General features: G+C 39.9%; 2 long non-coding RNA genes across 8 annotated transcripts in view; one reads left to right on the top strand and one right to left on the bottom strand.

Annotated features, from left to right (window-relative positions):
* Positions 1–14,171, top strand: part of LOC106993508 (uncharacterized) — a 336,731-nt gene extending 322,560 nt beyond the window's left edge. For all 7 annotated transcript variants that reach the window (XR_013404352.1, XR_013404351.1, XR_013404355.1 and 4 more), the window contains one exon: positions 13,654–14,171. This is a non-coding gene — a long non-coding RNA (uncharacterized LOC106993508). The remainder of the gene's footprint in view (positions 1–13,653) is intronic.
* LOC144334480 (uncharacterized) lies at positions 1,733–24,030 on the bottom strand. Its single transcript, XR_013404356.1, has 4 exons — positions 23,894–24,030; positions 9,593–9,662; positions 8,368–8,416; positions 1,733–1,831 (listed from the first exon to the last, which is right to left on the bottom strand). It is a non-coding gene; the product is annotated as an uncharacterized LOC144334480 (long non-coding RNA).
* Positions 24,031–25,601: the final 1,571 nt, after the last annotated feature.

Genomic DNA, 25,601 nt, shown 5'->3' with positions numbered 1-25,601 from the left:
CAATGCCAAACAACTGAGCACTGAGAAAGAAAAATGCAACCGGCTACATTATTTAGACCAATACAACCAGATCTGAATAAGTATTCAAAGAGTTGGTTAGTATGGACACCTCACTGTATCTAGACACAAAATACAAAATCTAATTCAAGTCACTCGGATCTGTTAAGATCTTACTTGGTTCCTGGTTACTTCTAAGAATACAGTTTGGGTGCCTTAATGACATTGCCTGTCATCCCAGCCTCATCTGCAGCTTCTCTTCACTTTATCAACTCAACAATCCAATCATACAGACTATGCACCAATTTAAGAGCCCTTGATGCTTTTTCACGTTTTCAAGCATGTCTTGGCTTCTTTGCATTATACCTGATATTTTTCTTCCAATTTTTCTGTCTGATAAACTTCTAACCTTCTCATCCATTTTTAAAACCATGCTCAAATATAAACTCCTTTAGGGAAGTCTTTGCTGACTTCTCTATACTAAATTAGTTGTTTCTTCCACTACATTCCAATAGGGCACCTCATGAAAGTTACCATCACACTTTGCGTGGGGATCTTTTGTCTACAATTGTCTCTTTCTTATTGGACTATGAATACAGTAGGAGACACGCCTTTTTAATCTTTGACTCCTCTGTACCTAGATCACCGGCTAACTCATAATTGGCATTCCACAGATTGTATTTGAACTAACTGCAATTTGAACTTCTTCATTGAGAGGATTTCTATCTGAACAATTTTGGGTTCTTGTTCAACAATTCACTAGAGCTATACAGATGATAGCTAAAGGAACAACTCTCAATTCAGTATTGATTGGATTGCATAAATTGAAATAATGTGTTCAATCAACTTTAATTCATTGACTGCATATTTTGCATTTCATGCCTTTTTTCAACTGTATGGAAGACATGGTTTTATGGTATTTGAATTATTATTCACAAAATGCACTTTAATATATTTGTAGTTGTGATATGTGGCTTATGAGGATGCCTGAATTCTTTAGGAATTTTCCAAATCTCGTACAATGCATGATACTAAAAAAATACAGCTAATGTTAAATACCTAGTAACCTTCACAAAAGCTATAGCATGAAAAGGTATAAAAGGATTATAGTATGTCCTATTCACCTATTCAATTCTAGGCACTAGAGAATTTTCATCATGTCTTTTTTGCTTTATATTCAAATATTTGGTAAGAAAAAGAAATTTCCCATGTTATCATTTTATGTGTAATATTAACTTGAGAAATGTACATGCTTTTGTATCTGTAATATATATATTGCATATTTTTATGTATAGTTCTTTTGGGTGTGTACATAGATACATGTAGATATATATTTATACACATACATAAACATATAAATATGCATTTATAGTTAGTGAACAGAAACAAACAAAACCTAAAGGGAAAACCACTTCATTCCCCCAATCTCACCCACATGCCAAGTAATTTTCACTTTTTCACCAAAACTGTCAGTATAAAATGGAAGGGCAGTATAGACATACTTTCACCAGGCTTAAGGGTATGAGATAATGAAACTAGCTCCTAGGATAAGCATATTTATTGGGTTTGTTATGTATCAAATGTAACAAAAGTAGAGGATCTGAAGAACGCCCTGTGTGGTTCTTTTCACACCCTTTGATCACACAATTCCTCTTTAATTCAGATGCAGTAGAGCTTAAGTGGCTTCATTGATGTGTTAAGTGTGGAATGATTTTTGTATAAAATAAAAAAGGCTCCATTATGTGTCCAGAAAAGCCTGTGTGTGCTTGTTTATTGAGACAGGAAGTCGGTTTCCCACACAGAACAACAGTTCTGCGATGCTGAAGCATTGTGTCTGAAAGAAGAGTAAAGGAAACTTAATTTTCTACCTGGCAGAAATCGGCTTCTGGAGGAAGGGACAGACAATGCGATTGGACTTCAGCTGAATGAGAGGGCTTGATTGATTTTCAGAAAATGTGCCATGTACAGGGAGGTTACTCGGAGTACTTTTGTTAGGAAAACGCATTTTTCATAGTTGGAGCCTGTTTTTGTACCTGGCTTAAAGTGATGCTCCCCACTGAATACTTCCCACCCCTCTGAAGTCAGTTGGGGAAAAAAGAAATACTTTGCCAGAATTGTTACCTCCTAAATATTGTCTCCAGGTTGTTGTTTTGTTATATTTTTCCATCAAGTTGGCTGCCATTTGCTTTTTTTCCTTTTTTTTTTTTTTTTTTTTTTTTAGCTTGCATGGAGAATACTTCTGAGGCTTTCCAAGGTGAAGTTTATAAATCTATCCATAGTTTAATTATTGAGGCATGGATATAGTTCCTATCTGTTAGAAGTGAATTTTGACCTTGTAAATCCATGATCCATGGAATAAACCCTATGTTGTGGCCACACGATGAAGAGAAATAAGATGAGAAACAGTATCTATCTCGTACTCAAAAGGCCAGGCTTTTTTCTCTATACCATGCTGCCTTAAATTATTAATACACAAGGTAGCAAAATTCCAGCCATTCTTCCCATCCCTTATGGAATCCCATGTCCACTCTCCCTCCTGGTTATTGTCATTGTCATCTTCCTCTTCATCCTCACTATGAACTGTCTAAAGATTGATGCTTCCTAGCTGGGAATAGTTCATAGAGAGTATATAACATTATTGTTCTACTCAGCAATTGTATAATCTGAAACAGACAATAGTGAAGTGGACCTAAATAAGAAGAATGTATAGACAATAGTGGCCGGGAGTGGTAATCCCAGCACTATGGGAGGCTGAGGCAGGCAGATCACAAGGTCATGAGATCGAGACCTTCTTGGCCAACATGGTGAAAATATAGTAAATATTTTTGTATCTACTAAAAATACAAAAACTTAGCTGGGCGTGGTGGTGTACACCTGTAGTCCCAGCTTCTTGGGAGGCTGAGGCAGGAGAATTGCTTGAACCCGGGAGGCAGAGGTTGCAGTGAGCTGAGGTCATGCCACTGCACTCCAGCCTGGGTGACAAAGCGGGACACCATCTCAAAAAAAAAAAAAAAAAAAAAAGAAGAAAGAAAGAATGTATAGAGAATAGAACAATCTCAGGGATTTTTTCCATTGATAACATTTACCTTACTAATATTTCAGAGTTAAATCAATTTTCAGGGTGAAGACCTCGGCAAAGAATATAGTGGTTTCACATCCAAGAAAAATTTTGTTAGGCTGTGGACACTGTGTGGAGGTGACAGGATTAGAACTGCTATTGGATTGAGGCTTGGTGAGAGTGGATGATCCGGGCACATATGCATCTGCTCAGTCAATTGCTTAATTTTTCCCCATAGAATGATTCTTTTCTGCCCACCTGTCCTTACTATTTTTCCAACTTACTATTAATGCAACTTTCTACTTCACCTTCCCATCATGCATGGGTGATTTTTTTTTCTCAAAATTGATGTCATAATATCCTTTTGATCATTATAAACTTGTTTATAAAAGAACTTCGCAGTCAAAGAATTCGAGGGGATAAGTATTGAGGCAGGACGAGGAATAGTCTTTGAGAAGGTCCCAGACTAAAGGTTCAATCATGAAGTTTCTTCCCCTTGGCATGCAGAATGAATTCTTCATTCTTGACTCCTTTATTAGCCTAAACTATTTTATCCCAACTCACAGTAGCTTAGCCATAGCTGTTATCCTAGGTATTTAATGCTCCTTCTTCATGCATGTCTCACATTCCTCTCATGCATTTCTCATTAAGTCGTCTTTCACCCCCTCCATCTGTTTGTGTAATGCTTGGTATGTGACTGTTGCTGTGTAATAATAGGCCCTAAGTCATGTGACTTTAATTTATAAGGTCAGACACCCTTTTTCCTGCAGAGAATTCATTTTTGTCCTAAAGCTAACTCTTTTGCCTCACTATGATACTGTTTCTGATAACCAAAGATAAAAACTGAACTTTAAATATATATATATATATATATATATATATATATACTGGACCTTTACCACCAAAGTCAATAACCCAATGAAAAGATGGTCACATCAGGAATCCATAAGCTGGATTCCGATCCTGGTATTGTAGTTGACTTGTCACAGCTCCAGTCCAGTTGCTTCAGCTCTCTGATCTTCAATTTATTTATCAGAAAATTGTCCTTCTTCTCTCTCTTTCACCTCCTTCCTTCCTTCTTCCCATCTTTCCTTCCTTCTTTCCTTTCTTTCCTCTTTCTTTCCTCCCTCTCTTCCTTCCTTCCTTTTTTTCCTTCTTTTTTTGACGGAGTGCAGGAAAATCTACCCCCCAAATATGGTACCTTGGCATGCTCAGTAATTTAAGCTGAAGGAAACAGAGAAAACCGCAGAAGCAGAAAGGTCTTTCTGACGTCTCTGGAAGACCCTCACGTGACAGGTGTCCTGCCCTACATCCAGAGAGAAGGAATGTTCCATAGAGAGACTAAGAAGAATCTGAAGAATCAGGCCTTACTAAGTGCCCTCCAGGTTATCTTTAAGTCATACCCCCTTTTTGTCCAATCGTGCCTCTACATTCATCATCAAACCTAAGCATAAAAATACAGTGTCTCCTGGGTCTCTGGGTCTTCATTTTTGAAGACTTGTGTCACATAAGACATGAATTAAATATGTTTGTTACGCTTTTCTGTTGCTAACCTGTCTTTGGTTATAAAGGTATCAGTCATCAACCTTGTGATGGGTAAAGCAAGATAGTACTTTTTCTCCTCTATACTTTCTTTTTTCCTTTCTTCCCTTTTCTTTCTTTCCCTTCCTCCCTTCCTTTCTTCCTTCTCCCCTTCCTTTCTTCCTTCCTCCCCTTTTACAAATGTTCTCCCTTTTCTTTTCTTCCCTTTAATTTATATTTACTAAACGTCTCCATTCTCAAGGAGAGAGCAACAAGCAAATACAAATGTTGTCATTTAAAAATAAATTAATTTTTAAAAATGAAACATTAAAATAACAACACAAGGCTGTTGTAGTTAAATGAACAAATAAAAAGGAATAAACTTTGTATGCATTCGTAGAGCACTATATAAAACTATGATATTATTGTTATGGGAGAATGAAATTCCTAGACAGACCTGATGATGTAGAGATTAAAAACTTGGACTTTGAGATTACTAGAGAAACCTGAGTTTCAACTCTACTAGCTGAGTGACCATGGGCACATTACTTAAAGTTTCCAAGTCTAAATTTACTCAGCTGTGAAATACTGTGTGTTAATAACAGTACATAACTCAAAGGCTGTTGCAAAGATTGAGATTTTATATGTAAAATGCTAAGCACAAATGCCTGACATATAATAAATGCTAAATAATGATAGCTATTATTATTATTATCATTGTTCGTTAGGTGAGGCAGAGTAACTTGTACTGTTGTCATTTGTGTTATGTAAAATAACGATAGTAATCTCAGAGGAAGCAAAGGTTGGTGGGGTTGGGGGAATCAGGACTTCTCCTGAGAACTGTCAGTTTCCTCTAGAGAAAGGAATTCATTGAAGGAGAGATGGGACTGTACCTGGGGTAGAAGCACAATAGGGTAGTGGTTAAGGCTGATATTTGTAAGCCCTCTCACTTGTTGATCGCCAACCTCTTCCTATCACCTTCTGAAGATCTTTTTATCAGTTCCTTACTGAGTTTGTCCAGTATTACCTCTTAGTGTCCCTTGGCCAGAGATTTCTCTTGGAAAAATCAGCTGACAGCTTGAAAGTCTCACTCTTTTTCCTATATCTGTCAAAATTCTATTTATTCTTCATGGCCCAGTTTAAATATCAACTTTTCATGCAGCCTTTCTGGGCTGCCCTAAAATGCCATTCAGAACACCTACTCTGTGTTCTCACTGCACTGTTAGCAACCAGTAAAGCGCAATTATGTTAGAGAGAGTGGGCAAATCTCTCTGTGCAATGGCGATAATAATTTGTCTCTTGTATTAGACCGTGAGCTCTTTGAGGGGAGGAACTGCACTGCCTTCAGCTTTGGATCCTGTATCTTAGTCACTTGTGCCTCCTACATTTTAAAACTAGACAAATGACATTGCATTGTTTGCATGGAATTGAATCCTATGAAGAAAAAAGCAATGGGTGTGATCTTCCAACTCTTTTAAGATCTGGTCGGAGCTGACCTAGGAGTACAAAACCAAAGAAAGGGCTCAAGTACTCTGACTTCCAGCTCAAATCCTTACCTTCATTATAAGCTGCTACTGGATCCCAGAGGCCCTCCATGACTGAGGAGGTGGCCCTGGGTCCCTCAAAACTGAAGTTCAAGATAACCCACTTGCAATATTTGGATGAATGCCTTGATGACATAGACTCTAGAGATCATGAGGCAATGAGAATGTTTCACTTAGCTTATTTTTTGCCATGTTTTTTGCCGTGTGCTTATCAGGACATTCAGATGGCTGGAGTTAGAAAAGGGTGTGGAATCTATATTTGGCTAAATGCAATGAAGAAATTCCTTGGCTAAAAAAGAAAACAATCTTTCTTTTCTTAAAAATTTAAGTTGATGTAAAAAAAAAATCTTTGCAGTGCAAGATAGAGTTTCTTTTTCCTTTTCTCTCTGTCTTGGGGGCCTTATCTGATTTTAATCATTATTGGCCAGATATGATTTGAAACAGCTGAAGCTAAAATTTCCTGGGGAAAAAAAAAAAAGAAATCTTCAGTTGCAACTATTGCAGCTATCTACCTACTCTACTCCCCTCCTCCAAGGTAGCATGGGCTATTGAATGTAAATGTTGAGGATTATGAATTTTACTTTTAAAAGGCTTTAATGCCCTGCAGAGTTTTCTCAGCAATTTTCAAGTCTTGTTAACCATAATACATCCAGTTCTTGATTATCCACAAAAAGGGGAAATGAATAGTGGCACAGATAATCCAAAACAGAAAAACAATCAAAATGTTTCTTATATTTTACTTTGGAATGCTTTGTATGACTTTTGGGGGGTTCCAATTTTCCTTCCCAGTGATGTTCTGCTCAGGAAAAAGTTAAAATGAGTTTGCATTCCCTAAGGCCACACTGGGGGATGTGGCCTAGCCACATGCTGGGTGGCAGGGAGAAGGCAGCCCGAAATCTAAGGGAAAAGAATTCCACTGATAATCTAGAAGTGGAAAATGCTCCTATGAATAATTAAGGGCTGACCAGAATATAATTCAGTTTTATAAATTTGTGTGGACAAGTTTTTGGTCCACATTAAAAAAAATATAGTTATCCTCTTAAGAAGAGTTAAAACTGGTATCAAAGAGAACTTTGGTATCAAAAACAAATGACCTCAACGTTCTTTACTTTTCACAGCCCAGTGGCACTGGCACTATGTGAAGGAGTCAGGATGTGTTGATGGGGCCAAGGGGACTCAGTTCTCAGCTAATGTGTTCCAGCGCCATCCTTCAACCTTCTTCAATTGAACATGTGTAGATTTATAAAATGACAGGCTATGTACTACTGTCCCATCTACCATGGTAGTTACAATTATCGTTCCTATTTTACAGATGAGAAAACTAAGGCTCATACAGGCTCATTATTAATTTAAGTTCACAAAGCTAGTCACTGTGAACAGCTAACTTTGAGCTCAGGACTATCTCACTCAGTTTGGATAACTAAGTTAAGAGTCAGAAGTTAAGGGGTATCAAGCTTTTCATTATTTGATGTTTTCCTGGTTTCCCCTCATTGTTCTTAGATAGTAAATTCAATTAAATATTTATGAGCTCTGACTACTAGGTTGCTCATATGTATATATGTATAATATATATGTGTGTGTATATATATATATATAATCATGATATTGTGTTACAGGAAAAAAATCTAATAATATTTAGATATAATCTCTGCCCTTGGGAGTTTTCAGTTTAAAATAGAAACCAGATGAATAGAATAGAGTGAGAAACCATGTGACTATACAGTAAGGCCGAATGAGACAAGTAGATATAAGAAATGGCAGGGCAGGGTCAAATCACATCAGGATGGGAACAAAAAACAAGAGATTTCAGAAAGGCTAATGAATGACTGAATGGAAGTCAGTGGGCAATTTCAATTTCAATGTGCTATGTATGACGTGAGTAAGGAACCAAGTGCACGCTGCTATTGAGATGGGCCTAAACAACTAGATGCCATTTTGTTGAGAGCTCTGATGTAGATGGGATGGAATTCCAAGTGTTGGGAATACTTCTAGCAGGTAAACTTAAGAGCGCACCAGATGTGTTCAGAGAACCTTAAGTTGATCTGAAAAGAGAATGTGCTCAAGGAGAAAAAATGTAAGCAAAAATGAAAATAGTAATAACAAAAAAGCAAAATGGCATCATAATCTTGTCATAAAAAAATCAGAGTTAGGGACAGAAATAAGAGAGAGAAGAGAAGAGAAGAGAGAAAGAAGCCATTTTTAAAACCCCTTATGTTTTCACATGTTTTAGAAAATTTAAATACTCACCGAGCAATTTGGTATAAAACAATGGGCACATTTTTCAGTAATTTTAGTGCTGGAAGGAGAGGAAAAGAATAGGTAACAAAAACAAATGTATTAGTCTAAGGCCACCCTATTGCTCAAGTGGATCCCTAAAAACTCAGGGGTCCTAACTCCTACTCCAGTGATCAGCTGCTAGCTAGGCCAGCTTTGAGGTATGACGTTAGCACCAAGGCCAAGCTTCTGGGAAGCCTTAGAGTAGCTTCTGGGAAGAAAGTAGGGATTCCAGGATGTTTACAAAATATAACTCAAGGATTATGTGTCTTCAATTTGTTCTGGAAGTTTCCACACTCATCTTAGCTAAATCACATTCCTTTTCCCTTGCAGACTTTTTTGTCTGTCCTTGATTTCTTCTTTGACATCTTCTCTTCCCCCATTATCTTTTACTCTATCAAACCTGATTTTACCCCCTGTATAAAAATGCAAAAGCCATAGTTGTTTACTCCTACACACCCTTAGCATTTTCTGGGTCTTTTTCTCTTTAGTCTCTGGAGCCTTCGATATCTCTAGGCCTCATTCTAGCTCCTATGAGCAATTTCACATCACTATGGACATGACCTCTATGAAACTGGCCACGGTACTCTGGGTTTTCAATGTACAATTCTATTTCCCTTCCTGTAGTGGATGCTGTGGGGGCACCACCTCCTTGAGGACCAAGGCACTCCAGCTGCCAGGAATATTGGCTGCTAACCTCACACAGCTGAGCCTTCCATGAAAATTGCTCGCTGCCAAAGAGAACTTCCTAGTCCAAGGTCATGTCTACTCTCCAGAGGTAGCTCTTAACTAATGTCTGTCCAGACCCTTTGCCACAATGTTAGACAACTGTGTGAACGGCTATCAGAGCTCCAGAGTGTCCCAAGGGATCTGGGTAGCCCTCTCTTGTACATGCCCCACTGTCCAGCTTCTCCCTTTGCCCAGTCCTGCTTCCTTCACTCTCTCGTAAGTATCATCCCTGAGAGCACTCCTAATAACTCCCTGAATGCAAATCTCCACCTCAGAGTCAATTTCCCAGGGAACAGTCTCAATACCCTATATTTATTGTGGCTTGTATGTTGTCACTGTAGTAACCTGTCTTGTAATGAAAGAAAAAAAATTACAGTTTTTGAAGGGGTCAGAGATCAAGGTTTTGGTAGCCTCTGTACAACAGAATTCATGGAGCCAGGCCTATAGCCTAGTCCAGTCATTTTCTTACCTCTTGACCTTGAGTTAAGTAATGCATCATTCCTGTGTACTGGCTTACTTTGGTTCAAATGGATAATAACCTATATGATGGAGTGATGGGGGAGAAAAATGAACAGATGGTTAAACATCCCTAAAAGACCATTACATACTGTGAAAATACTTAAATTCTGTAGTGAAGTCTCCAAAATTTTAATCTCCATAAACTGAGATTCTACAGAGTCCACTTCCTTGGAAATAGTTTTGAAAATACCCTTTGCTTCACTTTCTGTGGATTATGCAACCACAGAATTCCTCCGGGGACTCAGCCACACCCCAGATCTTAGCCTAAATCACTGAGTTTGACACAGATTCATAAGAATTTGGCAAGCAACTCACCCACATTTTCTACCAAATTAAATCCAAATGTTGCCTAGGTTGGATGAGAGTTCAGTCAAGAGAAGGAGGCCCAGGCCAATGGACTGCTAAATGGTGATATTCGAAACCCAAATGAGTTTGGCTTGGCCCTAAGACTAGGAGGAAAGCTTTGAACCATAGCATATGATATAAGCCCTGGTCCAACTCAAAACACTTTTTACTTTTTTTTGGTTGTTATTTCAGAAATGCACTGACCCTGCACTCTACAGGACACTATGCTCATTCCAAATGCTAAAGTCAGTCCTAGGAAACTGCAGGCGCCTGTAGGGTCAAAGTAGAGTGGGGAAGCTGATTCTTATCACCTGTTTCTTCAATTCCCTCTAGAACAAGAGCAAAGCTTGACAAGATGGGGTGGGGTAGTAGTGTGTGAAAGGACTGGAAGAACTACTAATTCAGGCTCCTGTGAAGAACCTGATCAGCACTGGGCTTTGTGTGGCAGCTCTGATTGAATTCTCCCTCTTGACAGAGAAGGTGTTGGCCTCCTGCTTCCTGGAATAGTGGCTATGACTAACTCATGTAGCACTGGATACATTTATAAAACAGAGAAAGTTAGATTTTGCTGCTCACATCAAATTTTCTATCACAACTTCTCCTTAAATAATTATCCTTTTTTTTAACTTTTGTATTAGATTTGGGGCACATATGCAGGTTTGTTATATAGGTGAACTCATGTCACAGGAGTTTTTTTGTACAGACTCATAATCCAGGTAATAAGCATTGTACTCAATCGTTATTGGGTACAGTTCTACTCCTCTCCCTCCACCCACCCTCCCCACTCAAGCAGGCCCCAATATCTGTTGTTCCCTTCTTTGTTTTCATGAGTTCTCATCATGAATTTAGCTCCCAGTTATAAGTGAGAACATGCAGTATTTGGTTTTCTTTTGCTGTGTTAGTTTGCTAAGGAATAATAGCCTCCAGCACCATCCATGTTCCTGCAAAAGATATGATCTCATTCTTAAATAATTATCCTTTTCCTTTCCTTTTTCCCCTTCTCCTTTTCCCCCTTCTCCTTTTCCTCTACCTCCTCTTCCTCCTCATCTTCTTTTCCTTTCCTACCTCTTCCTCCTCCTCTCCCCACCCTCTTTCTTCCTCTTTTTTTCTCCCTAAGAACCTTCACACTCTCCATTGTCTTCAGGTCTCATCGATTGCTCCTCGAAAATCCCTCATTACACCAGCACCCCATCCCTGGGAAGACTTTCCCAAGCTGCATCACCCTGTCTCGACCCTCACCCCACACAATCATCTTCACCTCAACCCTCGCCACACTCCTGCACCTCCCATCACCACTAGGACTCCTCTCTCAGAGGTCTTGTCTCCTAAGGCCCTAGCTGCCTAGATAAACCAATGTGTTAATACCTATGGGAAAACCCATGATAAAACCAATATTAAAATATAGTATGTTTGAGTCTTGGCTTTGTCACTCCCAGGCCATATAACATTGGGTAAGACATTTAGACTTTTTAAACTTCCATTTCTTCACCTCTAAAATACAGCTAAGAAAGACTCAACATACAGGGTCTCAGTTTACATTTAGCTTCCCCTGAAAGACATCTCTTGATCTTTCAATATAAGATTAAATGTCCCTTGTCTATGTTCGCATGTCATTCACTCAATTCACTTGTCATAAAACTTGTCAGTTGCAGCCTAATTCCCAGTATAATTCCTGATTCTTATTACGAATGCCTGAGTGCAAGACGTATGGTTGATCCCCCTTGAAGCCCAGTGGCTAACACAATGTCTAGCACGTAGCTGGTACTAAAATAAGGGCATTAAATGAATGGGCCACCTCTGGAAGCATTTATAAATAGTGGAAATTGTTTCTCCCAGATGGCATGTTTATATTGGACCAGTGTCCTTTTTAGATCATGCCTTTGCTGGAGAAGAGACCATAATGGAAATATCAGGTGCAGGAAGATGTTTTGGTGTCACTCAAATAGCTCCATGTAGGTGGCCTCTTGCTCTCTCCAAACATCCAGCTGGCTCTGGGCCCGTGCACCTGAAGGGAGATATCTGAGACTCAGAACACTTCCTGCTTCATTTCAGTGACACCAGTTTGGCTCCATTTTCACCTCCAAGCTGAGATCAAATGTTCCCCAAGTGCAGAGAGTTAAGGAGAGATGTCTCATTCTCTCCCTTGACCTCCTCCCTTATTCCCCTCTTCTTATGTTTTTCATAAAACTTTAAACGAGATTCCCAGAGAAAAGCCATGTCCTTTGGTCAGGCCAGCAGCCTCCCCAACTGTGGGCTCTGGCACTTCTCTAAAAAGGTCAAAATGGGGATAGAAAGTTCTTGATGGGGTGCTTGAGTGCTTACGTTAATGGGAGAAGAGATAAAGAGGGAAATATGGAGGGTGTGGGATGTGTGAGACTGCATGTTCACAGGGAAAAGTAATGTTGTGCAGAAAGCCTGCCACGGCTAATGAATCTGGTAAGAGGACAGGAAGGAAAGGGATTATTTCTGTTATGCCTTTTGGGAGACAATTTTCCATGTGTCTTACATTTTTACATCTGGCAGGTGCTGACAGTCCTTGTGCTGGGCTCTCTTTTTAAGGGTGTTTCCATAGTGGAAACATACATGGAAAAACGGAGCTGGGCTGGAGCACAGGGCAGGTGCACTTAGGGTCCATTATGCAAGATTTGGGTTTTCTATACTCAGGGCTTCTCTCTCATAAGCCACCCCACAGTGTGTGCAGGTATCACCTGGCTCTCTTCACATTGTTCTGTGGGAATTGGGGCTTGGAGGGTCAAAGCAAATATGCTAATACTCATATTGCTTGCTGTGCTGAGAGTAAAGTCCATTGTCTCTGACCCAGGAATATTGTGTCTTCTGCCAGCGTCCATGAATCCGTCAGGTTATCTTGTGAGCTTACAAGTAGTATAAAGTTTCAAACCCTTCACAGTTCTCGACCAAGCTCTGTTCTCTCTGCCTAAGGGCAGCCTGTGAAAGAATTCTGCCTTTATAGGTCTATGTGAACCCTGTCTCCTATGAGAAAAGGAGAAGAGGGAAGAGAGAAAAAGAGCACATACTTATTGAATGTCCCCTGTTTACCAAGCCATGCTGGGCTGAACTGAGCTTCTCATACATTATCTCATTTAATCCTCATAACACCCTAGGAGTAGATATCGTCCTACCTCTTTCATAGGTGAAGAGTCCCAGGCTCAATAAAGTGAAGTGACTCGCCAAGATCACTCACAGAGTGTGAGGTTTAAACCTAAGCCCATCTGTTAAGAGAGTTACTGATCTTTCTGTTACATCATTCTAGGAAGTCCTTTATTTTCTGTGTATTGAATTGACCAATCCAAGATAACAGGAGAGATGCTAACAAGTCTAAAATCATTTCCCTAACCACTCTGTTATCTGTTCTGTGATTTTTCCCAACTCTATCCCTGGACGTATTCCTCAGCTTAATGAGCACTTCTTCATTTTTGTAGTCTTTTGCCTTTCCTTTTCTAGGATCCCAGCCTCCAGCCAATGTTACTCATTTTGCTTAGCCTTGGACTTCTTGATGCTTGCTATTGCTCTAGGTTTTTTTTTTTTTTTTTTTGGAGGGGGGTCTATTCAGAAAGAAAGATGTGAAGCCCTTTCTCTGATATCACCATAGAATGAATAACACTGTCCAGACGTCACAGTTCTAAAGAATTCTTGTTTGGTTTTCAGATGTGACTGGAGTGATTTGCACCCGGATGCCTAGACTCGCCATCTGCTCAAAGATTGCTCAGAAAGCCCTCTCATGCATTCCCCTGCTGCATACCAGCCCACTCTGCCTGCAGCTGCTGTCTGCAGGACTTCACATCTACGCCACACTGTTTAAAAGCTGTGCTTCAAGAAATCACAAAAACATATGACTGCACCTACTACACAGCCTAAATGCGGCATAAGTTGACCTTGCTTTCTAAGAAGTGGGGCAAGAAATGCTTTTTTGTGTGTGTCATGTCTGTTTGTTTTTCAATTAAGAGAGGAAAGCATTAGGCAGATGGAATGTACATGCGAGGATGAGGAGACAGAAAACAAGTAGCCCTTTCCATCAAGATAAAGAGTTTTCTGGGGTCGCTGGCTCTTGAATGTCACTCCTGATTTCTCTTTCCAAGGCACTGTACCACCAGCCTACTGAGATTGTGTGGGAGCTTTCATGGGGGTTATATTTCACTAATGGAAATAAATTTTGTGCATAATCTGAATGTTTATGTTTCTTTACAGAATAGACTTAGTTTAGCAATAAGCTAATAATACTGACATACCTCTAATTCTCTGGGGAAAAAATTTGCTACTCCAACTTCCATTCCTGCAACATCATCAAAGTACTCACAACAAGAATGAACCAATTAGCAACACTTATTAGCACTGCCTAGACTCATTGTAAGCAGATTTTGAAATAAAAAGGAAAGCATGATGGGACATTCTTATGGTTTAAATATTTGTCTCCTCCAAAACTCACGTTGAAATTTAGACTCCAATGTAGGGCCGTTGAGGGGTGGGGGCTTTAAGAGGTGATTGGGCCATGAGGATCCTACCCTTATGAATGAATTAATCCATTCATGAATTAATGGGTTAGTGGATTCGTGGATAAATGGGTTATCATGGGAGTGGGACTGGTGGCTTTATGAAAGAGGAGGAGAGACCTGAGCTAGCACTCAGCCCCCTTGCCATGTAATGTCCAGCACCATCTCAGGACTCTGCAGGGTCCCCCACTCAGCAAGAAGCTCCTCACTAGATGTGGTCCCCTGATCTTGGACTTAGCCTCCATAGCTGTAAGAAATAAATTTCTTTTCTTCATAAATTGCCCAGTTTTAAGTATTCTGTTACAGGCAATAGAAAATAGACTAGGACACACATAGACCTTGCTTTATGGAGTTCATAACCAATTTGTAGAGAAAGACAATGATTCACGAAAAAGAAATAACCTACACCAGATGGTAGGTGAAAAGACACATGTGAGGAGCACAAAGTGTTACCGAAGTTGTGAAAAAGGTATCATTAGTCTCCTAGCTACCAAGACTCTAAATGGAGGAGTTATCTTCAGACCCCAAACCTAATTCACTCCCACACAGGTTCCTTCAAAATGCCTCTTGCTGCCTCCTCTTTCTCCGTTCTATGCCTAAAAGCATCACCTTACTTTAAGTCTTTATCAATTTATATTTAAATTGTTAAAACTTTTTACCTGTCTCCTTGCCGCTGGCCACTTCCCACTCCAACTCATGTGGAGCACAAATTAAACTTCCAAAAGCACCACTTTGATCCTTTTCCTTCCCTATTCAAATACTTCCCTGGATGCCAATTTCCAACTGAAAGGAAGTCAAAACTTGAGGATTGGCATGAAAGAAGGATCCAGGTTTGTGCTGACCTGGGCTTGGTCCTAGGATGGTAACCGTGGGAAAAAGAAAGAAAAACATGAGCAAGTCGAGCAAGACTTGATGGTTGGAATACAGGACTGAGAGAAGGTAGCATTACCAAGAACCTAGAAGACTGGAAGATGAGCAAAAGGCAAAAATAGAGAAGTGCACATTTAGAAGATGTGTTGAGGTGAAAAAACTCAGGGCTTTTGCAACATCATCTACCACTGAGTATGCACTTCGAGGGACATAGGAGGGGCACCATAGATGCTTGCTGAGAAAATAAATAAAGGAATGAATGAATAAACCTCCTGTTTGCATTATGTCCATCGTTTCACTTTATAACAACCTTAGTTGGGGGTTCTTATTATTATCACAATTTTACTGATATCTAAACCAAGACTCAGAGAGGTTACACAATTCTCCCAATATCCCCCAGTAAATGAGAGGCAGTGCTGAGATGTGAAGCCAGGTCAGCTCGATGTCGCAGTCCGTCTAGCACGTTGCCCTCTAGAAGCATCTAATTGTGCAGCACTTGGAGACGTGGAGCTGTGGGACACATTTGCAAAAGGTGATTGTTTATCATCAAAGCTGCAGGAGACACTAGAGGAATGTTGCAGAGGACAAAAAAGTAGACATTCTGGACTTCAGCAATGGGAAGTTTTGGAGATAGAGGAAGCGGAACTCTTGAAGGGAACAGAAGAGAAGACCTAACAGAATAAGAATCATGGAACCAAAAGAGAAAGGAGATTTGTCAGCAAATACGTGATTAACAGCGTGAAAAGCTACCGAAATAGTCTTAACAGGAGCAGTGAGGCAGCCTGGTTTGAATGGAAGGAAAGAGCCTGGACCCCAGCAGATAGGCTGTGTTAGAACCATCCTTCTGTTTGAAGCTTGAGCACAGAGGGGAGAAAAAATAACAACTTGTTTTCACTTACTGCGAGGAACATGGTGGACACTCCTATAATAAAAGACATTAACAAGAGAAAAGTGTAACGAATTTATTTTAAAAGTTTTTTCTGACTCAGGAGGCTTCAGAAATAAAAAAAACCCAAAGATCCAGGGAAAACTTTGTATTTTTATGGTAAATCTGATGAAAGAAGTGTGAAGAAATGTGATTGGACAACAGAAAGGGGCAGGGCCTAATGGTAATAAATTGTGTGTGGGGGGCGTGTTACTCAGAGAGGCCTATTTGTTCAGACGCTTCTTGGCCTCTCTGTGCAGCATTTCTTTCCTCCGGGTATGGAGCAGGTCATCGCTCACATGAGGGTCTTGTGATCTACTTGCAGGAAAGGTAAGACAGAGAATTCCTTTATATTTGGCTCTCGCACAGAAATGTGGTGGAAGGTCAGAAATGTGGTGGAAGGTCGGAGTGAGCTTGCTTCCTAGGCCCTCTCAATCTCCTTCAGCTCAAGAGGGCTCTGGGTAGTGTTTTCTGACTCCCAACAAGCAAGCTGCCTAAATGACTTGAAATGTATTATTTGTATTTATCACATGGTGATAATATTCATTTGGCAGGATTAAATGTGATAATGCTGTCATATAGCAAATAACATCTAACATTTACAAGGCACCAGGCAATGGTCTAAGCACTCAACACATACTATTTCGTTTAATCCATACAACTCTGTTGGGTAGATTTTGTTGGAGTCAGCTTGTTTGCAGCTGAGGAGACACAGGTTCAGAGAGTTTAAGTAATTTACTTAACGTCACACAGCTTGTGAGTAGCAGGGCTGGAATTTAAACCCAACCATCTGCTCCCAGAAGCAATGCTCTTCACCATCATGCTATGCTAAATTGTGTTAAACAAGTTATCCGTAAATATTGCCTTTCCTCCCAGGAACATGTGAGCTACATTAATTTTTTAAAAGTAGGTAGATTATAAATATTTAAACCAGAGGTGAACAAACAACAGTCCATAGTCCCCAAATCTGGCCTACCACCTGCTTTATTGTATGACCTGCAAGCTAAGAATTGTTTTCACATTTCTTAATGATTTAGAAAAATTAAAAAATAATATTTTGAGGCACATGAAAATTATAGTGAAATTCAAATTTTAGTGTCCATAAATAAAGTTTTATTGAAACACAAACATTCTTTTTTTACATATTATTTATGCCATTTTTCAAGAGCAAAATTGAATACTTGTCAGGGGGACTACGAAGTCTAAAATATTTAATAGCTGGCCCTTTACAGAAAAACTTTGCCAACCTCCAGCTCTAACCAAAAACTTTCTTTGGCTAATGGAAGAGAAGCGATTTAAGGGCTTGAATTTCTCAGGAAATTCTTCACCCCTGCTGGCGCCCCATCCTCTCGTATTCTCCATGGGCTGCACGCACACCTGCCCTTCATTAGAGAATGGTCACGGGGAGGAAATAATTCCCTGACAGAGTGGTTTGTTGCGTTTCTTGGGTGGAGAAAGAAGGCGGGAGGAGGCTTGCTGGGTAGGGTGAAGGTGAGGCTTTTTTCTCTGTCCTGAATTACAACCAGATGAGTATATCCCTGTTTCATCTCCAGAATTGTAACTTTTAATAAGCATGGAAGTGCAGGAGCTCAGCACTATGGAGGAGACACAATGGCCAAGTCACATCACAGGTGTCTTCTCTCTGGGACTGGTCCATGATTGGCAAAGCAACCAGCTCAGCCCCCTTCCCAGTGTCTATCGGCTTTCTCAGGCTTACAGTGACGAATTCACGGGGAAGTGGCAAAGCCTCGGGGGCTTTTGCACAAAGCCAGGAGCCAGTCACTAGGGTTCTGTGTGGACCTTTGTCAGCGACCTTCCAGCCTGTTGGTGGCAAGTCAACTGCTCTCCTTCTGCCTTACTTAGCATAATTAAACTGAAGTAAGATAGTTTACCAAAGTCAGTGTGTTCAGGCATCCAGCCTATAAGATATTAAGTAAGCAACAGAATGACAACAGCACAAATGTGTAGGTTTGTTTAGTTTTTTTAAAAATTTTCTAAAATTGTGGCAAAATATATATAACCTAAAATTTACCATTTTAACCATCTTTAAGTGTAGCACTAAGTACATTCACAGTGTTGTGAAACCATCCTTCTCCAAAACTATTTCATCTTGCAAAACTGAAACTCTGTACCGATTAAACATTCCCAATTACTCTCTCCTTCCAGTCTCTGGCAAACGTCTTTCTGCTTTTGGTCTCTGGGAATTTGACTACTCTAAGTACCTCATATAAGTGGAATCATACAGTGTTTGTTCTTTTGTGACTGGCTCATGCCACTTAATATGTCTTTGACCTTCATCCATATTGTAATGTGTATCAGAATTTCCTTTTTTTTTTTTTTTTCTGAGACGGAGTCTTCCTCTGCTGTCCAGGCTGAAGTGCAGTGGCGCAAACTCAGCAAACTGCAACCTTAGCCTCCCAAAGTCAAGCGATTCTCCTGCCTCAGCCTCCCAGGTAGCTGGGATTACAGTGGCCTGCCACCGCACCCTGCTAATTTTTGTATTTTCAGTAGAGATGGGGTTTCACCATGTTGGCCAGGCTGGTCTCGAACTCCTAACCTCAAGTGGTCCACCAGCCTCAGCCTCCCAAAGTGCTGGGATCATAGGTAAAAGCCACCATGCCCAACTTAATTTCCTTCTTTTTAAAGGCTGAATAATATTCCATTCCATATGTATGCCGCGTTTTGTTTATTCATCCATTGATGGACCCATAGGTTGATTCTACCTGTTGGCTGTTGTGAATAACGCTGCTATGAACGTGGGTGTACGCGTGTCTGTTTGAGCCCCTGCTTTCAATTCTTTTGGGTATATGCCCAGCAGCAGAATTGTTTTATCATATGGTAATTCTATTTGTAATTTTTTGAGGAAGCATCATACTGTTTTCTGTAGCGTTTTCTATGGAACATATAAGGAAGGTCAGGAGGAGTGGCAGCCTAGCTGGGTAGATAGGCGCCAGATCCTAGACTTTAAGCTTTATTAAGGATGTGATTAGAAGACTTTGCAAGTGTATACCTTGGACCAGTCCTTAGTGCATATCATTGTTTGTCGAATTAATTTGAATCTAGTACAACAATGATTTATGTTTCTTTTCTTCTCAGACTTTGCCTCCTCCTGTTCTTCCTTTTTGTTTTGTTCTTGTTTTTACCACTTCGTTCTGCTCTGACAATAGTGGCTTTCCTTTTATTTTATTTTTACTAGAGATACATCGCAGATAGAGAAGAACATAAATAATGCTGGGCCATGAGTTTAGACAAAAACAAAACAACAGAAAGTGAACTCATCCAAGAAAATAATGAAGCTACCTACATAGGTTAGGCTCAGTTGCGCTTCCAAATGTGTTTTAAATTAAGTCATCTCAACCGTGACTACAAGTTCAAAATATTCAAAGCAACCTTATTGGAATTGGAACAAGCCATATTTGGTTTCCTCTGAAGGATTCTTTTTAAAGTGTAGTTAATAGCAGAGCTCTGAAATGTAAAAATACAGGAAAAGAAAGCCCATATGCAAATTGCTGTCCTAGTAAATGGCATTAAAACTCACCAACTTTCAGAAGTTCTGATCACTTGGTAAAATCTCACACACGAAAGTGCTTATGTAGCAACTGCATTTGTGTGAGTAAGGCCAATCAAGTGGAAGTGAGCAGAGGAAGAATTTGGAGCAATCTAAACAAATATTCAGAGTCCATAGACTCAGATAGGTTTTGCCTTTATTTTACACACAATATGTACAGGCAAATGTGTTTGCCTAATTCCCCAAGAGGACAAAATAGAAGCAATAATTTACAAGCGTGCAAAAAGAGAGTTGGCTAAAATCAGGCACAAGGGCTAAATCTGAAAAAAATAAAAATACTACTGAATTTATAAGGAGGAGATAGCAAAAACAGGAAAGATACACAAACCCTAAAAAGAAAACACTGGCACAGCATGAAGAGTATCCTCGAATTATTTGACCAGGAAATTGATGCTTTCCCATCTCAACAGCCTCCAATGCATCTCCACAGGAAAGCATAGAATCCAAACTGATGCTCATAATGATTTCTTCCATCATTATGGTTATACCTTAAAACAGTTGGGCCACAAAGTAGTAAAAATGAACTACTCTGGAAAATTCACATCTGCAGAGATAACTGGATCTTATGATGCCATGATGCCAGTTAAATGAGGTATCAGATCACAGCATCTAATCTTAGCACAATTTTGTTTGCTTGTTTGGTTGAGACTGAGTCTTGCTCTGTTGCTCAGGCTGGAGCGCAGTGGCCTAATCTTGGCTCACTGCAACCTCCACCTCCCAGATTCAAGTGATTCTCGTGCCTCAGCCTCCCGAGTAGCTGGGATTACAGGCACCTGCCACCAGACCCGACTAATTTTTGTACTTTTAGTAGAGACGGGGTTTCACCATGTTGGCCAGGCTGGTCTTGAACTCCTGACCTCTAGTGATCTTCCCCGCCCTTGGCCTCCCAAAGTGCTGGGATTACTGCACCCGGCCCTTAGCATAATTTTATGTTTAATTACAGTAGTAACAAAACTTTATAGTTAGAGAGTTTATATAATTTTCCTACATACTAAATATGATCTTAGGAAAGACTCAGTTTCCTTTTCTGTCAAATGATGATGATAATAAAAGTACATCATAGATCTGTTGTGAGGAGAATATGAGACAATGTACCGAAGGCACCTGGCATTTTACATAACCTGTGTTTCCTAAATGTTAGATAGCATACAGTGCCACTGTATGATCACCAATGTCACCTCTGCTGCCACCACACTGTTGTCTACTACTGGTGATCTTTATGACAACACTGTACCTGGGCTCCTCTCCTCGCTCTATCATTTATGATCTATGTGACCTTGGGAAATCTGAACTTCTTTCTGCCTCAGTTTTCTCATCTGGAAAATAAAGACAATGCTATATAATATCTACCTCGTTCAGTTGCTAGAAGGATTAAGTGAGATAATAATAAAAAACATTTAAAATAGGGAGAAGCACAGGGCAAGCATTTAAGTAATACTAGCTATGCTTATTATTATTGTTATTATTCGGTATTATTTCTAAGGAAAGTAGTTCTCAAAGTGTGGAGTGGAGACCCCTGGTGGTCCCTTTTTCAAGCAGTCCATGAGATGAAAACAATTTTCATAGTGATACTAAAATGTTGAGTGCCTTTTTCACTTTCATTCGCTCAAGTACACGGTGTTTACCTGAGGCTATATGAAGTACGATGTCACTACAGATTGAATGCAGTCTTGCCTCTAGCTGCCTTCTGTTAAACACTAAAGAAATTTGCAGAAATGTGAAACAATGCTCCTTTCTAATATTTTTGCAAAATATAGTTATTTTTCCATAAAAATATATTTTATGTTAGTCTGTGATGGGCTTATTGTTTTTTTTTTATTTTGTTTTGTTTTGTTTTGAGATGGAGTCTCACTCTGTCACCCACGCTGGAGTGCAGTGGTGCACGATCTCTGCTCACTGAAAGCTCCACCTCCCGGGTTCATGCCATTCTCCTGCCTCAGCCTCCTGAGTAGCTGGGACTACAGGCGCCTGCTACCACACCCAGCTAATTTTTTGTATTTTTTTTTTTTTTTTTTTTTTTTAGTAGAGATGGGGTTTCACCATGTTAGCCAGGATGGTCTTGATCTCCTGACCTCGTGATCTGCCCGCCTCGGCCTCCCAAAGTGCTGGGATTACAGGTGTGAGCCACTGCACCGGCCTGTTATTTTTAAATGAATAAATATTTTTAAATGTTCAGTTTTAATTTCTAACATGGAAAACGTCAACAGATATAACGCACATAAACAAAGGTTCTTTGGGGTCCTCACTAACTTTGTGAGTATAAAGGAACCCTAAGACAGAAAAGTTTGAGAATCACTGTCTTAGTTCATTAAGCCTCAGAATTGTTGGCATCCTCAAGGTAACTTGCTTGAGATTCGAATATAGGTAAAGCCAAATTTCAACCAAAGTTTCCTGATAAGGAAACCCAGTAGTCACTATAATATGCCATACCCCAAGAGTAACAGAGCTCGCCATACGGAAGAGGGCCCAGTGGTCATCTCTACCTTTTAACAGTTTGGTACTATTACAGGGCTCTATATCAGCAGGTATACTTAGCAAGACTCTACCTTTAACATGGTATTCAAGGCTAATCAATGTTTTCCAACATCTTGAGTTTTATTCCAAGTGGTCGAGCATTGTTGTACCAAATTTACGTGCAGTTTTTGCCTTGTGATTAAGAGGAAGGACCTAGTGTTAATACTCGTAAGTCCTGGTTTCAAAGCCAAAACTAATTCCCATCATAGCTTTTTAAATGTCAAGCAAGAATTCTCATCCATTTGTAAGCCACTTTAAATACAGTTTTCAGGAGTTCAAGAACTAATCCCTGAAGGAACTGGGTCAAGTTCTTCCCAGTCCTGTGTTCCTGTACCACAGATGGCTGAATTTCAGCCTTCAGAAAATACTTTGGGATACAAGAGCATACTTAAAGGAAGAAAATCAACAGAAACAGTCTTGCACAAACCTGACATATGTGGTCTCTCTTTGAATCAGCATTTGATACTTGACACTTGAGTTTATGTCACTGAAACAAATTTGTTTTAAGTATGTAACATTCTGATTTAGGGTTCTCACCATTATCTTGGTAAAAAATTGACACCTGCTACATTGTCTTAAGACTTTTGTCTCAGAGGCTTCAGATTTTTACACTCATATAAGCACATACATACTATGCATTTGCTTGGGTTGAATTGAAATCTCCAGTAGTAATTTGAAGAGTTTGGCTTATGGGACAATGACACAGTTTTGCACACAGTATGCAAAATTTTCTGCTAAATGCAATGGGCTTTTAGAAATTAAACTGGTTTATTTCAATCTATCCTTGTTTGACACAAATGTCACATGTATGCTGAATAACTATATCATTCTTCTAGTTCTGCTCCAATATTAATCCTTAAAATATTATCTCAGATATAAGCTATGACTACACAATGCCAAATATCCATCTTGAAATAATGAAACTTGCTTTTATTATCCTAACATTCCCAAATCTGATATTTGAAAAGATAGAGTTAAGTAACCTGATACTGTAGAAAAACAGAACTAAGCAACGAAATGAAAATTATTTTGATCCAACCACATAGTATCACAGAACTAAATAATCCTACTCCAATATTTTGCTAAATTTAATCATTTCAACTAAATGTTGTCAGATCAGTTTGTGTGTGGAGCACTGACCATTTTACTATTGAAATAATGTGGGAGGAAGATAGGGGAAACAAGCATGGAATATATGGGGCAAAGAAGATTAAACCCCCCTTTATGGAGGGGTCTGGACAGAGCTTGCTGTCTCCAGCAATGAGCAGGGACTCAACAAAGGAGGCTGCCTCTGTGGTGCCTTCATTCCAGCAAGCACTGTGGATTTGGAAGAGAGGCATCCAAGGTAGAAGACTGTATTAGGCAGGGTTCTCTTAGAGGCACAGAACCCTCTAAGGGTATATATCGGGATATATATGGGGATATATATATCGGAATATATTTATATAGGGATACATATATATAGGGAGTTTATTATTAACATATATATATATCTATGGAGTTTATTAAGTATTAACTTACATGATCACAAGGTCCCACAATAGGCCATCTGCAAGCTGAGGAGCAAGGAAGCCAGTCCAAGTCCCAAAGCTGAAGAACTTGGAGTCTGATGTTCACAGGCAGGAAGAATTCAGCAGGAGAAAGATGTAGGCTAGGAGGCTAGGCCTGTTTTGCCTTTTCACATTTTACTGCCTGCTTTATATTTGCTAGAAGCTGGTTAGATTGTGTCCACCAGATTAAGGGTGGATCTGCCTTCCCCAGCCCACTGACTCAAATGTTATTCTCCTTTGGCAACACCCACACAGACACACCTAGGATTAATACTTCTGTATCCCTCAATCCAATCAGGTTGACACTCAGTATTAACCATCACAAGTCCACCCCTTGTCAAATTGAACCCATACACATCTCCTGAGATCATACATAATCTTCAAATAAAGACAATAATGAGGTCATAGTTACACCTAACATAATACAACTATCCTTTGTACGACCAGAAATGTACCAATCCCCAACCCAAATACTATTACATAAAGTTAATACTTCAATGCTGATATGAAGTCAATAAACCTTATGTCACATGAAAAAGGAAAAGGAAATAAAATGAAGATATTTTCTTAGTTCAAGTGTATGCATGCACAGACACGTTCTTAACAAAAGAAGGAGGAAATACTCATGACAGTTACAGTCCTTGTTTCTGCAGCTGGTCACGTGGTTATAGCTGGTATTGATTACTACCTCCTTCTGCTACCCATTCTGTATTCCCTTTGCCTTCAGCAAGCACCTCAGAGGGTCTTGGATTTTTCCTGGTGGAGTGACCCAAACCTTCACTTCTGAGGGGTCTGGGTCATTTGTAGTCCTGTCTGGATTGTGCTGTTGTAGTTTCCCATTGACATTAATCACAGGATATGGTAATACTAAGAGACACCCTAATGGATCTCCTGTATTCCACATGTACTCTTCTTTACTTCTGTTGTGGAGTAGTAGACTGATTTCATCTTCATAGTCCAGGTCAGTCACCCCAGCCAACACCATAACTCCCCTCTTAGCCTGTTGACTTAAAGGTAGGAGGAACCCAAAGTGTCCAGGTGGCAATCTTAACTTCCAGTTTAATGGAATCATTGTTGTGTCTCCTGGTGGCAGTGTTCCTCCCTCTGGAACTAAGACCTCTAGGCCAGTAGAACGTAATGTTGTGGGCACAGGAAGCAAAAATTTTGCTAGTGGTTCACTAGGAGTGATGGTGAGTGGTGCCACTTTCCCTTCCACTCTTTGATTCCTGGACCCACGAATCCTGGCTATGGGGGAAACAGTACCATGTATTGGATGCTGATTCAGAGCATACATGACCTTCTGGAGAACTTTGCCCCAGCCCTGCAAAGTATTGTCACCTAGTTGGCATTGCAATTGTGACTTCAAATGGCTATTCCACCATTCTGTAAATCCAGATGCTTCAGGATGATGGGGAACATGGTAAGACCCGTGAATTCAGTGAGCATGAACCCACTGCCACACTTCTTTAGCTGTAAAGCGAGTGCCTTGGTCAGAGGCAACGCTATGTGGAATACCATAACAGTGGATAAGGCATTATGTAAGTCCGTGGATGATAGTCTTGGCAGAAGCATTGTGTACAGAATAGGCAAACCAACATCTGGGGTAAGTGTCTATTCCAGTGAGGACAAACCTCTTCCCTTTCCATGATAGAAGAGGTCCAATATAGTCAACCTACCAC

The sequence above is a fragment of the Macaca mulatta genome, chromosome 14 (assembly GCF_049350105.2).
Source record: "Macaca mulatta isolate MMU2019108-1 chromosome 14, T2T-MMU8v2.0, whole genome shotgun sequence".
Lineage (NCBI taxonomy): Eukaryota > Metazoa > Chordata > Mammalia > Primates > Cercopithecidae > Macaca > Macaca mulatta.
This window is presented reverse-complemented; position numbering and strand designations above follow the sequence as displayed.